This window comes from Arachis hypogaea, chromosome 15, assembly GCF_003086295.3.
Source record: "Arachis hypogaea cultivar Tifrunner chromosome 15, arahy.Tifrunner.gnm2.J5K5, whole genome shotgun sequence".
Lineage (NCBI taxonomy): Eukaryota > Viridiplantae > Streptophyta > Magnoliopsida > Fabales > Fabaceae > Arachis > Arachis hypogaea.
The window spans coordinates 143,740,508-143,757,225 of record NC_092050.1 but is presented as its reverse complement, the minus strand read 5'-3'; the positions used below and the strand labels follow the sequence as shown (position 1 = coordinate 143,757,225).

General features: G+C 32.1%; 1 long non-coding RNA gene across 2 annotated transcripts; it reads right to left on the bottom strand.

Annotated features, from left to right (window-relative positions):
- Positions 1–9,401: 9,401 nt before the first annotated feature.
- On the bottom strand, positions 9,402–12,121 carry LOC114925408 (uncharacterized). Of its 2 annotated transcripts, none has more exons than XR_011873071.1 (2): positions 11,556–12,048; positions 9,402–11,407 (listed from the first exon to the last, which is right to left on the bottom strand). It is a non-coding gene; the product is annotated as an uncharacterized lncRNA (long non-coding RNA). The 2 variants fall into 2 exon arrangements; XR_003814343.2 differs by having other exon boundaries at positions 10,122–10,893; positions 11,556–12,121.
- Between the last annotated feature and the right edge of the window lie 4,597 nt (positions 12,122–16,718).

The following is a 16,718-nucleotide window of genomic DNA, read 5'->3' as shown; positions in this document are numbered from 1 at the left end:
CAGTAGGCTCTAAATCTGTTTGAGATGAGAACATTAATCCCAATGCTGGCTCATTCTTGAGATATCTGAGTACCCTTATGGCTGCTTCAAAGTGCTTGTCAGTAGCACAGTCTAAAAATGGGCTTAGTCTTCCAACTGCATACCCTATATCTGGTCTTATATTGGTTAGATATAACATTCTTCTAACTAGTCTTCCATATTCTGCTACTAAGCTTAGAGGAGTTCCAGTACTCTTTGTTAGTTTGATGGTATAATCCATTGTAGTTGAACTTCCTTGCCTTCCATTAACCTGTAGTCTTTGAGGAGGTCGATGCAATACTTCCTTTGACAAATCGCAATCCCCCTCTTGCTTCGAACTACCTCTAACCCCAAAAAAAATTGTAACTCCCCAATGTCCTTGATTTTGAAAGGGTCATGCAGGTGCTGTTTGATGAAGGTAATTTTATTCAAATCATCTCCAGCCAATATTAAATCTACATAGACTAAAATAACGGTAAATCTGCCATTAGATGACTTGGTGAAAAGACTATAATCATGTCTTGATTGAGAATATCCAGCACTGAGCAGAGTGGTGCACAACTTGGTGTTCCATTATTTGCTGGCTTATTTTAAGCCATAAAAAGAACAATCTAATTTGCAAACTAATTCTGGTGAGGGCAGAGCGAGTCCTTGTGGTGGGCGTATATATACTTCTTCAGCTAAGTCACCATGCAAAAAAGCTGTGATGACGTCCAATTGATGGACGAACCAGCCCCTCACTGCAGCAATAGACATGAGAATTCGAAAGGTGTTCATCTTAACCACAGGACTATATGTCTCGAAATAATCTACCCTAGTAGTTTGGTTAAATTCCTGAACAACCAGCCTGGCCTTGTGATGATCAACCGAACCATCAGGCTTTAGTTTTAGCCTAAAGACCCATTTGCATCCCACAGCTTTCTTCCCATTAGGAAGTTTGGTAAGAATCTAAGTTCTATTTTCTCTTAGAGCAGTCAATTCAGAATTAATAGCCTTCTGCCAACTAAGATCACAAATAGGCTCAGTATAGCATTTTGGCTTTTTGTGTTTAGGTTGAGAAGTATGTGTGGTAGATAAAATGGTAGAAGCATCAATGGAAAGAAGGGGAAAATGTGATATTGACTCAAAAAACATAATTGTGGACTGATAAAAAAATTTGTTGTTTACTCATGTAGCATGTTTTCAAAATTTTCAAAGAAAAACTTATGAGAATCATGTGAGTTAAGACCTGAATTTGAGGAACAATTGTTGTATGAATCCACTGACACAGTAGGCATACAATAATAATCCGCTAAATTTTCAAGACGCTTTCTATCTCTTGTAAATTTCTTAATAACCTGAGGTGTCTCAGATGCAGCACTAATGAATGGTGAATTATTCGACCTTACGGATGCAGGTAAGCATTCAGATATGTCAAGCTCATGATGATGCATTGGAACTAATTGATTAGGTGATAGTGATGTATGAGGATTAATGCTACTATAAGATTCAGGGAATGGATCATCAAATGCAAAATTATGTAATGTGGATGGTGCAGAATTTGTAACAGTGTCATTTGTTTTTGAACTTTCTAATGAAAATGGAAATATATTTTCATAAAAGAATACATCCCTTGAGATTAATATATTTCTACTTGTTATATCATATAAAACATATCCCTTAACACCATCTTTAACACCCAAATGTACACATTTGACTGTCCTTTGTTTTAATTTCGATCTATGTGCTAATTTTGTTGAAGCAAATCCTAGACATCCAAACACCTTAAGGTAAGATATGCCAGGTGATTTTCCTTTTAAAATCTCATAGGGAGAATGATTTTTCAATAAGACACTGAGAATTCTATTGATGACATGAACCGAATGCCTTATTGCAAAATTCCAAAGTTTCTTTGGCATGTTAGAATGAAACATCATGGCTCTAGCAACTTCTAAAATATGTTGATGTTTCTTTTCTACAATGCCATTTTATTGGGAAGTTTCTACACAAGTGGTTTGGTGTATGATGCCTTTGGATGCATAGAATTTATTCAATTTAAATTTATGTCCATTGTCAGTTCGGATTTTTTTAATTGTCACTCCAAATTGAGTTTCAATCATTTTGACAAAATTCTTGACTAATTCACTAGCTTCACTTTTCAATTTCATAAAGTATAACCAAGTGAATCGACTTTTGTCATCTATAATAGTAAAAAAATATCTAAAACCCGAAATAGAAATGGTATTGATAGGACCCCAAATGTCGATGTGTACAATATCAAAGATATTCATGCTCTTAGAGATTCTTGACATAAACGGCAACCGCTTTTGCTTTGCATAATGGCAAGAATCACAAGGCTTATTACATATTGAAAAATTTAAGTTTTTGTATTCTCTTTTCATAACACCAATCCTATCATTTGGTAGATGTGCTAATCTAAGATGTCACAGTGCAGAATGCTCTATTTGTGTGTGCTGTGTAGATAGTGTAGATGCTAAAAATGTGGATGTAGCTTGTGATGTAGTTTGAACAGGTGTTAGGTCTTCAAAAACATAGAGTCATCTCCTTTGTTCAGCTACACCAATTATTCTCTTGGTAGTCTTGTCCTGGATTTCACACTCATTTTCATAAAAAATTAGTTTCCATTTTAAACCTGCTGTTAGTTTTGATACTGATATCAAATTGAATTTAAAGCTTGGAATATAAAAGACATTTAACAAATAAAATTGATCAGAGAACACAACTGTACCTGTAGTATTGACCAGTGTGTTTGTGCCATCAGGCATGCTGACTAACACAGGTTAAATTGGATGTAATTTTTTAAATGAATTTTTAATATATGAAACATGATTGGTTGCTCCTAAATCGATGACCCAGGATTTGGGACTGAAAACTGAAATTGACATTATGTAAGAGATATCTTGGTTTGATGGTAGAGTTGTGGTAACAATTTGGTTTATGCTATGCGTTGGGTGTGCATCTTGTTAGTTCAGGAGAGCTAGCAATGCCTCTCTTTGCTCTAAGGTGAAATATGGCTCAGAGTTACCAAATTCTTCCCTTTGAGATTGGTTACTTACTTCATCATTGTTCTTTTCAGCAACCATATTGTTGATCATGGCTCTATTGTTCTTGAAATGAGGGGAAAAGTCATGCTTTTTGTAGCATGTGTCTGCCAAGTGGCCATTCTTGCCACAGTATGTACATTGTTTGGATCCTCGTCTAGCTTTTGCATTCTTTCATAGCCTCCTCTTCCCCCTCTGCCTCTTCCTCTTTCCCTTGTACTTCCATTACCAACATCATTTCTGGAATTGATTAGCAGCGCCTTCTCCTCCATTCCTTCATTCATGTTTAGCTGTCTTTCTTGGTGTAAAAGAGATGCAAAAACTGTATCCACCTTGGGTCGATAACATAATCTGAGACCTTGCAGTTGAAAATTGCTCATTTAGACCTCTTAGGAACCTCACGGTCCCTGATTCTTCTTTGTAACCTCTCATTATGCTCAATTCAAAATTGCACTTCTCAGGGCACCTTGAGCAGCTCGAAATTGGCCACAAATTCTCCAACTCCTCCCAAATCAACTTGAGCTTAGTGTAGTAGGTAGTCACTGATGCATCTTCTTACTTAGTTGCAAACAATTCTTCCTCTAATTCTGCTATCCTATACACATCACCATTACTGTATCTGTACCTTAATTCTTTCCACAATTCCTCAGCTGAGTTTATCCACATGACGCTTTGAGCAATTTCAGGGCTTAAAGAATGATTAATCCAAGAAACAATGTGTGTATTACAACGGTCACACGCTTCAAACAACACATCATCCTCTGGTGGCCGTTGGATTGAGCCATCAACAAATTTTATCTTGTTCTTGGATTTCAACGCTTTCCACATATCTCTTTCCCATTTTTGAAAATTATTTCCTACCAAGGTAACTGTAACTATCGCTGATCTTGGATTTTTTCCAGGATGTAAAAAATAAGGACTTACCGGGTCTAAAGTTGGATTTGTCTGAGCTTTGTTTACATTTGACTGATTCATCGTATTGATTTGATTCACCAATGCAGCTAATGCCTATATATCTATTGAAGAGAATGACGAATTTGTTCGAGGTTCCATCGCTTCTTGATCGCAAACCCTAATTTGAGATTCAAATCAATGAATCTTGTTGATGCAGATTCAAAGAGTTTCTTCCCTCGATCTCGCTGATCGAAAATGTTTGTCTATGCTGAATCGGTGCACGACGACACAAATCTCATCAGTCTCTATCGATTGAGTTCGAAGGAAGAGGACAAGAATTTAGATGAGAAGAACGAAGAATGAGAAGGAGAAAAAACAAGGAGAAGAAAAATCGAAGAATCTTAAAGGGAAAACGAATTCACAAGAAGAGAATCAAGAGTTTGTTTTATGAGCTTCTTTCGAAGTTCCTCAACCATTCACTGTGATTTTCCTTCCATGCTCACCGCACTATGTTAAAATTGGTGAGTTGAAAGAAAAATGGAAGGGAAAAATCTCACGAAACTTGATGCAGAGGAGAGTATGTGTAATTGTCACAACTCCATCACTATTGCACTTTCACATTCTAATTGCAAAAATTGCCTCCAATATTACATTTTCAGCTATATATAATAGCTTCTAAATTAAGTTGCACAATTAATTATCTAATTGGTATTCTAACAAATTAATTTGCTGATCACTTACTAATAAAATTTGTCCAGATCAGCACTTCCTAACTAATTACTATTATACATGACTAATTAATTCAGGTAACACCTAAACATTTCATTGGTTTCTCACTGAATTTATTTATAAATTAACACATATGATTAATATATTTCAAATTTTCTAACTTTATATATTTCGTATATATTTTAAATAAAAATTTGAATATTCTCACTCAAATTAACTAAATAAAAAATATTATAAATATACAAAAAATTAATTATTATATATATATATAATATTTTATATATTTTTAATATATACTTATATTTTAATATATATTATATAAATAATTAATTGGATGAATAGTTCTTTGTATTAATGTAGCAAGATATTAAAACATATAATATATTTACTCAATTTTTTGTTTGAACTTTGAAATATTTCTTTAGCTTTGATATTTTATCTGGTGGATATTATATACGCGGTGTTAGAAAACAACTTATTAAGTCAATTTTTTTGTCCTCCTTGATATAATTCATCTTTTTTTTTTTTGTTACTTGGTTCGGATGTGAGTAAGCCTTAAGGCTTAACCACTTTCGAAAATAAATGTTAAGAACTTTATTTGTTGCTCCGTGCTTCTGTGTAACTGTGTTAGGTATATATTAAAATTAATTATTAATATAAAATATATATTAAAAATAAATTAAATAATATATATTTATACATAAATATATAATAATTAATTTTAATAATTAATTTTAATAATTAATTTTAGTATATAAATAATATTTTTAAAAATAATTATTTTTTATTACTTTAATTAATTAAATTTCGATATATTATTTTTTTGGTGACTAAATTTCGATATATTATTTGAACACACTTTTAAACACACCAACTCTTCTAATAATTACGATTGGGCCAAAATTAAAGAAAAACAATTATTATAAGGTATTTTTAAATTCTCATTATCAAAATATTTGGAGAGCATATATATTTTAGACGTTGTCTAGCATGAGAAACGTGACACAAACAACTTCATAATTCCTCTAATAAGAGGAGATTCTAATATGTGAGATTGTGACCTATGATTACTACGTACTGAAAGTGAAACGTATGAACAAGTCCAATAATTTTATGAGGGTTGGAAGGTTTTGAAAATTAGTGATTGTGAAATAACTTGTAGAATATTTAATTTGATATTTCACGCAAAAGCATTTGGTTATTGGATAAGCTCAACAATGAAGTCCCTGTCATCAATATCTTCATTTGAAAGGTTAAAAATTATTGATTGCAAGTTTGGATATCCATTTGAAGCTTTTAAACTATGGTTTATGGTCAACTTTCGCTAAAATGGTCTTGTAATCTATTAATATATAAAAGCAACTAGTGAAGTAATAAAAATCAATTAATAGTTAAGTAACATAATTTGTCATATTTAAAATTGAAATTATAAATTAAAATCTACGAATTACATTTTCAAAGTATATATTAACTTATTATTAACCTTTTTTTTGTTATTTTCCAGTTTATCCCATTTATATCTTTTAAGTTTAATTGATAGTTGATGTTGTTTATTTTTTTTATGAAAATGTACTGGGAGTGAATTTCTAAATCGGCCAACATAAGTTAATTCTTTTATTATAAAATTATTAATAAAAAAAGATTTAATTACTTTGTTGATTTTTATAGTTTTACAAAATGTTTAATTAGGTTTTTATATGTTTTTTTTTTAATTGAATTCTTGTACTAATTTTTTTTTAATTGGGTCCCTTTTTTTTTCTTTTTATTTGGTTTTCTGCACTATTTTTTTTAATTGGGTCCCTATACAATTAAATCAATTACTGTCAAGAAAGACCTAATTGAAAAAAAAATTGGTGCAGGAACTCAATTAAAAGAAAAAAAGTATAGGGACTTAATTGAAAATTTCACAAAACTATAGAGACCAATAGAATAATTAAACCATAAAAAAAGATAGAGATTAAAAGTTACTTTTTTTAAGACTTATTTTTTGGAAGTTTAAAATTTCCTAATATTTATAATAGGAAAGTATGAAGAGACAATGTCCTTATTGTACAATACATACAATGGGAGTTTAATTGAAATTAAAACTAAATTATGGGTAATTAATTAATTTTGATTTCTTTCTAATTTGAAATTTGAAACAAATTAGAATTACCGTCAGTTATAGAATCAGAACAATGAACTCCCTCTCTCAAGACGGCGTGACCTCCATTCTCTCGATTAATATGAGAATCTCACCGCTTCAACCCTTCGTCTGACACCACCGCCATCACCATCGGCGACCACCATCGCCTACCCCCTCTCTTCCATATCTTCTTTTTTTCTTCCCTCTTTCTCCATTTCTTCTCAATCCCATGTACGCTACCCCTGGTCTCTGTGCAAAGCCCAACCCCAGCGAGAAACCCCAGTGCAACCTAGCAGCGGCTGAGTTCTGTGCCGCTGTAACACCGCCTCTGCTACCCCTCTCTTTTCATTCTTCCCATTTCACCAACGCAGGTTCCATGCTTCCTCCTTCCCGTGTTCTTTCGTTTATTTATTTTAACTAATTTTTAATTCTGCTTTTAGTGTTTAGATTAGGCTTAGATTAATGAATTGATACTTTTTGGATTCCAAAATGTTTGATGGCTGATTTTTTTGGATTGATTGCTGCTTAAATTGAGTGTAAAATTTCTGTTTACATATTGTGCACACTATATGCTCGATGAAATGCCTGAATGAAACTTTTTATTTAATTCCTATGTTTGGCCAGCATTTGTCTTAAATTTTGTTATCTTTAGGCATTCTGTCGCAGCCGGCCTGCGTCTTCCTTGCGACGTCGGCATTCGCAAGTTAGAGGAATTACAAGTGGAGTCAGGCTTGAGACGTCCATCACGCCTCGGAAGAGCATAAATGGAGTTGAATTTCATTCAACCGCTATGTGTTGTTCCATTGGCCGTCAGTAACGGAAATTCATCAAATTCACATAACAATGATCCCAACCATTGCGCAGAAGAGGGTGAGGAATCCAACAAGGTAAGAAATTTACATGGAGGCATGCATAGCGGATGGTTATTTGTTTATGATTTTTATTCATTCCACTTAGTGAAAGTAGGGGGCTCTTTTTTATGTTAAATGCTTCAGTAGATGCAACAGAAGCACTCCACATGCAATCACTTCTATGGTTTTATTAAATTCTTTTTATGATTATATGGACGAAGAATTCGCATGTGATAATTCAATGTCATGTATATTTGATATGTGCAGAATTGCGTGTGATAATGATTCCAAAGCTCCACTGGAACCGTATTAGTGAAGTATATAATATAAAATCTAGCTAATGGAGATGTGGTTATTTAGACTCTTTGTAAAAATATTGTTAAAAATTCAAGAGATATGAATTCATGGTTGACTAAATATTTATCTTGCATATTTAGATTAACTATATTTATATGATGAATAAACTAGATAGAGAAAAAATTAAATGTCGCTCCGGTACATGATTAAATTAATCCGACCTTGCACGATTATTTAGTACATTACTATGTAAGTAGTTAATTGTTGTCATCTTTTTGTGTTGTTTAGCAGGTGGTTCCTCTAGAGGCCTCTCAAAATATGGAATTTGGTACTCCGGTTTGCCGGCATGAGTGCCAACAAGCTGGTAGCTGCATGTCTTTGTTAAGCTCATTCGGTAGCAGTTAGAATCTGTTGGAAATGGTTTCGAGTACCTTTAATATTTTTCTCCATGGATATAGGATTTCAATAGTTATTCATTTGTCAGCAATTGTAGATGAAGATGATATTTTTCAAAGACGCAAATGCCAAGTGTGATGCTTTTGTTGTTAGCAACGGGTGGCTTTATTCTCTAAAGATATAGGTATCCGGTGTATTCGTAATTGTTGCAAGAAACTAGACTTGATTAATTTCAATGAACCAATTTAATCTAGATAAGTTCCGATGCTTTGTTGTATAAGGAGCTTGATCAATTTCATTTGGTGTGCAGCTAGTCGCTTTAGATAGTAGTTACATGTTTATCTTTACTTAGATGTGTTAAATGTTCATTTATGTATGACATCGTATATTTACTGTAACTGTATACGTGGATGGTTGTTTTCAGGTATTCAACCCTTGTAAACTGTAGCAGGTACTCAAAACAAATTATAGTATATTGGTTCAAAAACAGTGATAATGAAGTCAACACTTATCAGATTCAAGTAATGTCAGCTTAAAATACAAAAGAGATATCCCTGTACTAAGAAATAGTATACTGGATGTTCAGTTCACCATGTATTTAGATGGTTACTTTCATAAGAAAAATAGATGGTCATTTTCGACTCACTCGTCAGTGTCATGCTTGAATTCCTTTACACCAACAGATTCACATAAGTTCTAAAAAAAAGGGATCCACCACAAAAATGTCATCCCAATGTGTCATAAATAAATTCCTAAGACTCTAACTAGTAAATAAGGTAAATATTCAAATCTTATCAAGTATGTTATCTTAAGTATGCTAATTTTTTATTCCTTTGAACTTTCTCCCTTTTGGAAATCCTTCTGTACATTATTTCAATGTTCTCGTGCTCGGAGCCGTGAATGGTGATCTCACTTTCTTTTTACCCATCTGATTTATAGCTTAGACTATAGGAGAATGTATGATTGGATCGCCGTGAATAAATACTCACTCAATAGGTTCTTTGCAATCCAAGTGAATCTTCTTTTCAGTTTATAATCAAGTAAAAAAATTAAAACAACATGAGACATAAAAATTGTATTCATTCTAGCTGCTAATAAAAAAAAATAGCAGCCCCATGTAGAGAAAAGAAATCTTCAGCAAGAATTTAACTGGATTTAGAGACCAAATCAACCAATTATAAACACAACAATCAGCAAGGTAAATAAGAATCACACAGCACAACAACATGTTATCACCAAACAACAATGGCGACAGCAAAAAATAACCACCACAAAATGAATTAAAGTAACCATCCGTTTCAGTAAACGTCAGGACTGAATATCTAAGACTAGAACCCGCTTTCAGCACCATATATACAATAGTTTACGTAGAAAATAGAGACTCTTTTACCATTACCTTTTAAAAAGGTGCTGTCACTACAATCAAATCAAAATAGCAATCCCTATTATGAAAAATGACCATCCAATTGCCTGGAAAACTAACCATCCGACATGTAATTGATCTCATCATGTGTACATCGAGTTAGTAGCAAATACAAAAAAAAAAAAAAACATGCATCTAATACCAATGCAACAACAATATATCGAATTACCCTCAAAGTAAAAAAGAAAACTTACTTATAATTGATTGATTGATGCAATACCTAGTTCGCCTTGATCAGCATATATACATTTGATGTAATTGACGGAATCATGAATGTGACTCAGATTTCGGGCATAGTAGACTAACTAGAAACCAACCATAAATCGATAGGTCAAATCCCACCTCAGTCAAGCAAGCTAGAACCTTTATAAAACTGAAAATCAATCCGTATATTAAAAACCAACCATCCGAAAATATGCTAAAGTAACCATCTAATTAGATGCAACTACACATTGAAACTAAAACCATCAAACATCTACAACAACAACTCCTTATACACGATCCGGTACAGTGAAATTACAACCACTGATTTTTTCACCATCAACAATCAAATACCTCAACAAAATTCATTGCATGTGAAACTATTAGCAACAGGAACAGTTATAAGCGTATAACAAAAAACAACCCACTAACCTGCGTTTGTTTGTTGATGACATTAGGCGTCTGGGGCTGTAGCTACGACACCCGCAACGAAAAACATGGACCAATGACACTGAGCTCTGCTAAAGGCAGAAGCAGAGCGCGCCGAAGGGTGAGCCGCGGGGTATAGTACGGCGCTGCTGGAGTGTGAGCCCCGGAGGTCTGGTACGGCACTGATGAATGGTTGGTTGCGGTGTTCCGAACTGGCGCAGATGAAGGTAGACCCGCGTTGTTCTTCTCGGCGCTGTCGGAAGGTGCGTGGATGGGTTCCGAAACGGCGCTGTCAGAAGGTGCGTGGCTGGTTCCCGGTACGGCGCTAAGGAAGGGTGCGCTGTGGGTTCCCGGAACAGGGGCTGAGGGAGGGTGTATTGCCGGTGGCTGGTCGGCGCTGTCAGAGGACCCGTCGCAGAGGTCTAGTCGGGCCTTATAGAGATGTGGCAGTGGGATGGTCAGGGGCCGGGAGGGTTGGATGCAAAAGGACTGCCGTCGGGGAACAACACAAGGGTAAAGGGAAAATTAAATTAGGGATTAGACGGAATTTTGAAATTAGGCTAAAAATATGGGTTGGTTTTCATGTTTAATTTATGTTGGGCCAAACAAATAGTCCATTGTATGTATTTTAGAGATACCTCATTGTCTCCCTAGTGAAACTCATTTATATTGTAAGGTTTAGAATAACAATTCTACTACGGAGACAATGATGAATCTAAACAATGTGAACAATGGGTTTTGAATTTGGCCAAATACAAGAAAAAAAAAAGTAAGAAAACTCCCCAAATTACCTAATCCGAAAAATCCAAACAGTTATTTTAAAAAATTAACCATCTCAACCTTAATTTACTAAAGGAATTCACCTAAACACCCTCTTCTCCTCCCAAATGTCTGCCACCCCCACTCTTATCAATCATCCCACCTCTCCGGCATTAGAAGTTTCCTCACGGCCATCATCGTCTACCCCTGTATGTAGCCCCCTCCCCCATCACCATCGCAAGATCTTCATCAAACAACCATCCACATAGTTATTAAAATAATCATCCGGCTACTTAGTGAAATTACCATCCATCATTTGTTAAGTGTATATACTTAAACTGAATCGAACAAAATAACCATCCAATTAAGAATTAAAATAACCATCTACATACCTAGTGAATTGAACATCCAGCACATTTGCAGGGTGGAGAGAGTCGATGACGACGCATAGAAGCAGGGGAAAGATCCGGCGATGGAGCAGCAATGCAACGCCAACTTCGGCTAGGTGAGGTTGCGAATCTACTCCGTGGACTTCGAACTCGAACGCGCAGCGGCCAGAGATGGAAGAGGAGGAGGAGTCGAATCCATGGGAGGAAGGACGGCGTCGATGATGTTTGTAACCCTAACCCCTTTCTCCTTGCACTTCTGGAGATCGATCCTATCCACGCCGACGTTGAAGCTCGAAACAATCTCCAGCTTGGGCAGCGCCTCAATGAGTGCCGCATCGGGTCCGCCGTTGGAGTTGGCTATGACGACGCGTATGGAGGCGGCATGGTTGGGGAGGACGACATCCCTCTGTGATGGATCAATACCGCAGAAGAGGTTGTAGTACTTGTCGAGCTCTTGTTCGAGATATAGAAGGACTTTTTCGATGAGGAGGATGCCGATTGATCCCGTATTGTTTTCGGGTTATGGTTCTAGGATGGCGATGGTTGTTTTGAACTGTGTAGCACTGAAGTTCCATAGAGATAGTGACAGAGACAATAGATACCAATTGTACCATAACTAACACATTTAAATTTTAAAATTTAAAATTAAATAATTAATTAATAATTTAATTTTTTATTTTAATTTTATTTTTTTAATCTATTGTCATATTGTTCACTATTATCATTATTTTCCAATATTTTCTCTTAGAATAATGTTTAGAGTGGTTAGCACTCAACAGTGGTGGAGGATGGCCAACCAACGACAATAGGTAAAGTTGTGATGTTGTTAAGACGAGTGTTATTTGAAGAAAGAAAAAAACATTAAAAAAAATTATGAATATAAAAAAAATTGCCTAAAATTTAACTATCAAAAATTTATTTTCAATTAGATTTCTATTAGTATTTTTATTCGTAATTACATTATGAAAATATAAATTTTTTAAAATTACGTTAGCTTTGTCCTAACATTATAGATTATAGTACAAAAGATTTATAAAATTAAATTATTTTTATAAAAAAATTGTAAGTGACAAAAGTCTCTGTCGATTAAAAAGATCAGGATCTCTGTAGATAAAAAATCAAATAATAAGATTTTTAGTTATTATTTTTATGTGAAAGAGTTTAATTTATTACTAATAATTAATTTTAATATTCGTTATCTAAAATTTGAAACAATTTAACTTGTATACTTTTGATTAAGTATTAAATCTGTTATACAAATAGAAATAATTAATTTTTATGTATGCTATTTAAAAATAATATTTTTTTCTCTGTGTATATAAAAATATAATTAGATATTAGTATAAAAAAATATATTAATAGTTATAAAATTAACTCAAAATCAATTTTTTTAAACAATTAAATCTTGATTTTAACTTTTAATTATAATATTAGTATTCTTTCCAAATTATATTTAATAAATATTTGAAAGAAGAGAAATGAAAATATAGATTAAAAAGATAAGTAGTAAAAGTTTAAAACTAAATAAAAAAGTAAAAAATATTTATATAATAAGAATATTATTTTTTATTTGAATTATATTATTTTATTAATTTTATTTTTTGTAAAACAAAAGATAGAAAAAATAGAGAATAAGAGAAAAGAGAGAAAAAGATAAAGATGAAGATTGAGGGAGGGAGGGAGTTTGTTAATGTTGAAAGAAAAAAATATTTTAATTATAATAAAAAAATATCAGGTGACAAATTTTGATTTCTCAAATTACTAATATAAAATATAAATTATAAATTATATATAGAGTGAGAAGGGTAAAGAAAAATAGAAAAAGGGAAAGAGATAAACGAGAGAATTTAGAAAAAGAGTTTTAGAGGAAATATTTTCTCTCAATTTTAATAAGAGAATGTCATGTGACACATTTGGTTATTAAATTAGATAATAATATATAATATATTCATATAATAAATTATATAGAGAGTGAGAAAGGTAGAGAGAAATAGAAAAAAAAGAGAGAGGTAGATGAGAGAATTTAGGAAGGGAATTTATTAATTTTGGAAGAAAATATTTTTTCTCAAGTTTAATAAAAGTACTATGTGACACATTTTATTATTAAATTAAATAGCTTTATATAATATAATATAATATATAATATAACTATATTTTAATTTTAATTTTAATTTTAATACAATTAAAGAATGTTATGTTGTACATTTTGATTGTCAAATTTATAATTAGTTATTGATAATGATATATAAAAAAGATAGAGCGGTTGAAGAAATGAGAAGAACAGATAAAGGGAGAGGGAGAAGGAGAAATTTTTTTTTTTAATTTTAAAGGGAAAGATTTGATTTCAATTACAATGAAAGGGTGACATATGACATATTTTTGTGATAAAAAATAAAAATAATAGAAAAAAAATTCTTAATTTTAGAAGAAAAAATTTAATTTTAATTATAATAAAAGAGTGACATGTGATATATTTTAATTATAAAATTAATAAAAAAGAGAATAAAACTCTTTAATTCTTTTAAAAAAATATATTTAATTTTAATTATAATAAAAAATAATATATAATATATTTTAATTATAAAATTAGTAATAGATAATAAATTTATCAGTTTAGTGACGGTCCTTTTAAGTTGAAAACATAACAATAGACTTTGAGGAAAAATATAAATAAATAATAACTTGAATATCACGTTAACTCGAGGAAAGACTATATAAAAATAAAAAAAATGTATCTGTTATTTGTTTAAAGATAAAAGGGTAATTTATCTATATAAAATAAAAAGAAGAAAAATTTACTTAAATGCAACAATACAAATTTAATTATTTGTATGTCTTGAAATATATCTATATAAACCGTGAAATTTTCTCATATTTTAAAAAGTATATACAAACTGTGCAGTTTATAAAGGAATCATCAAATAAGGAAATTGTGTGACCCTACTACGGATTATGGAAGTCGTAATGGGGACATAAATCGTGCTATCCACCCATAGTTTATGAAGAATGATGTTTGGATATAAACCGTGGTATCCTCCCACGATTTATGGGCACTTATATATATCCGTAATTTGCGAAACTTTTGGAGATTTCATTGTTGGAGTTTTAGGGTATTTTGGGTGTATTTGGAAACCGTTGAAAGAAAAGGAATACATTTAGACTTTTTGAAAGTTTCAACTTTTGGTTTGGCAAATTTTTTTTTTCATAAATGCAAAAGTGATTTGCTATCAAAACCACGTTTATAGAGTTAAATCTCAATTTGGCCCCTGAAATTTGGCCTGATACTCAAAATGACCTCTACAATTTCGTTAGCCCAATTAGAACCACTAAATTTATAATTGTGGCTCCAGTTTGTCCCGCTATCATCTCCGTCACCGGAATGATGATCTAGCGCAATTGCATGACATGATGGACACTACGCGCATTGGTTTCGCGCGCAAACCCTTTGGAAACCAACCACGTAGTGTAAGGATTTTTTTGATGTTTGCCAACTTATAATCGTCGTAGTGAAAAGAAAGAGTTTTAACCCACAAAAAACTGAAACAACGTGGTTTTCAAAGGGTTTGGACGCTAAACCAATGCGCCGTCGTTTAAGTAGTGTCCACCGTATCATGCAATTGCATCAAATCAGCATTCTGGTGACGGAGATGATCGCAGGGGCAAGTTGGAGCCACAATTACAAATTTAGGGGTTCTAATTGGGGCCAACGAAATTGTAGGGATCATTCTGAGCATCGGGCTAAATTTCAGGGGCTAAATTGAGATTTAACTCCACGTTTATAAGAAGTAACTATTTTTAGCTTCTGCGTTTTCTTAATGGGCTTTTAGCCATGGATACTAACTATTTATTTACCTTTTACCAACTTTATCCTTTATGTATATTATTGTATTATTTATAGAATTATTATTATTTCTATTTATATGAGCTCTATTTTTTTATTATTTATTATTTTTATTTTTTTCAACTATTTGTTTGACATTATATACTTTTATAATTGTGATTTTTGTGTATTATGTTTGTTATTATCTTTTTATAATATGATTTATTGATTCTATTAGGTAAAGTAAATTAAACAAAAAATTAACTGTAAATAATAATAATAGTAAAAAATTATAGCATACTAAAAAAGAGTACTAAAAATACTAAAAATATACTATATAAAAAAGATCATCAAGAACTTTTAGATTTTTTTCAATTACTACAAAGTAAATATTTAATTTTTTTTATTATTTTTAGTACTCTCTTTTATAATTGTAATTCTCGTATACTATATTTTAGTGTAATTTTTTATAATATAGATTATGATTCCATTGAAAAAGATAAATTAAGTAAAAAAATTAATCATAGATAATAATAAAATCATAAATGTTGGATTCCAAATTAATATTAAAATTAATATTAAGAATCAGATTATTGAGAGTACTAGAATAAGAGTACGATGTAAAAAAATACTAAAGTAACATTCTCACGTTAATACTTAAAAAATATAACATATTTGATTAAATATTCTTATATATATTTTTTTTATTTAAAAATATATTTTTCTATTTTATATCGACCAAAAGGTTAGTTATATTTTTTTTTTTTACCAAAGATAGGAGACTCGAACCCGCAATCTTTTAATTGAGTATGGGGAGACTATGCCATTTGAGCTATTACTCATTGGCAAGAAATTAGTTATACTATCTTAGTCGTATCAATATTTTTGCATTGAATGTTTGATATGTATCAAAGTTTTGTGCATGTTATATATTATCCTCAGTTAGGAATGAAAAATAAAAGTAAACAAGAGAGAGGACTATTTTATTATACTGAATTGTTTGCATCATCATCATCATCATCATCATCATCATCATCATCATCATCATCATCATCATCATCATCATCATCATCATCATCATCATCATCATCATCATCATCATCATCATCATCATCATCATCATCATCATCATCATCATCATCATCATCATCATCATCATCATCATCATCATCATCATCATCATCATCATCATCATCATCATCATCATCATCATCATCATTATTATTATTATTTTTTGTTCGGTAAGTCGGTTTCCGGTCGGTTCGGGTGAAGATCCTGGGAGATGGTAGGGGCTCGTCAGGTCGTGGACTACCGGCCAGAGATGCGCGAGGTCCCGAGTACTTCGT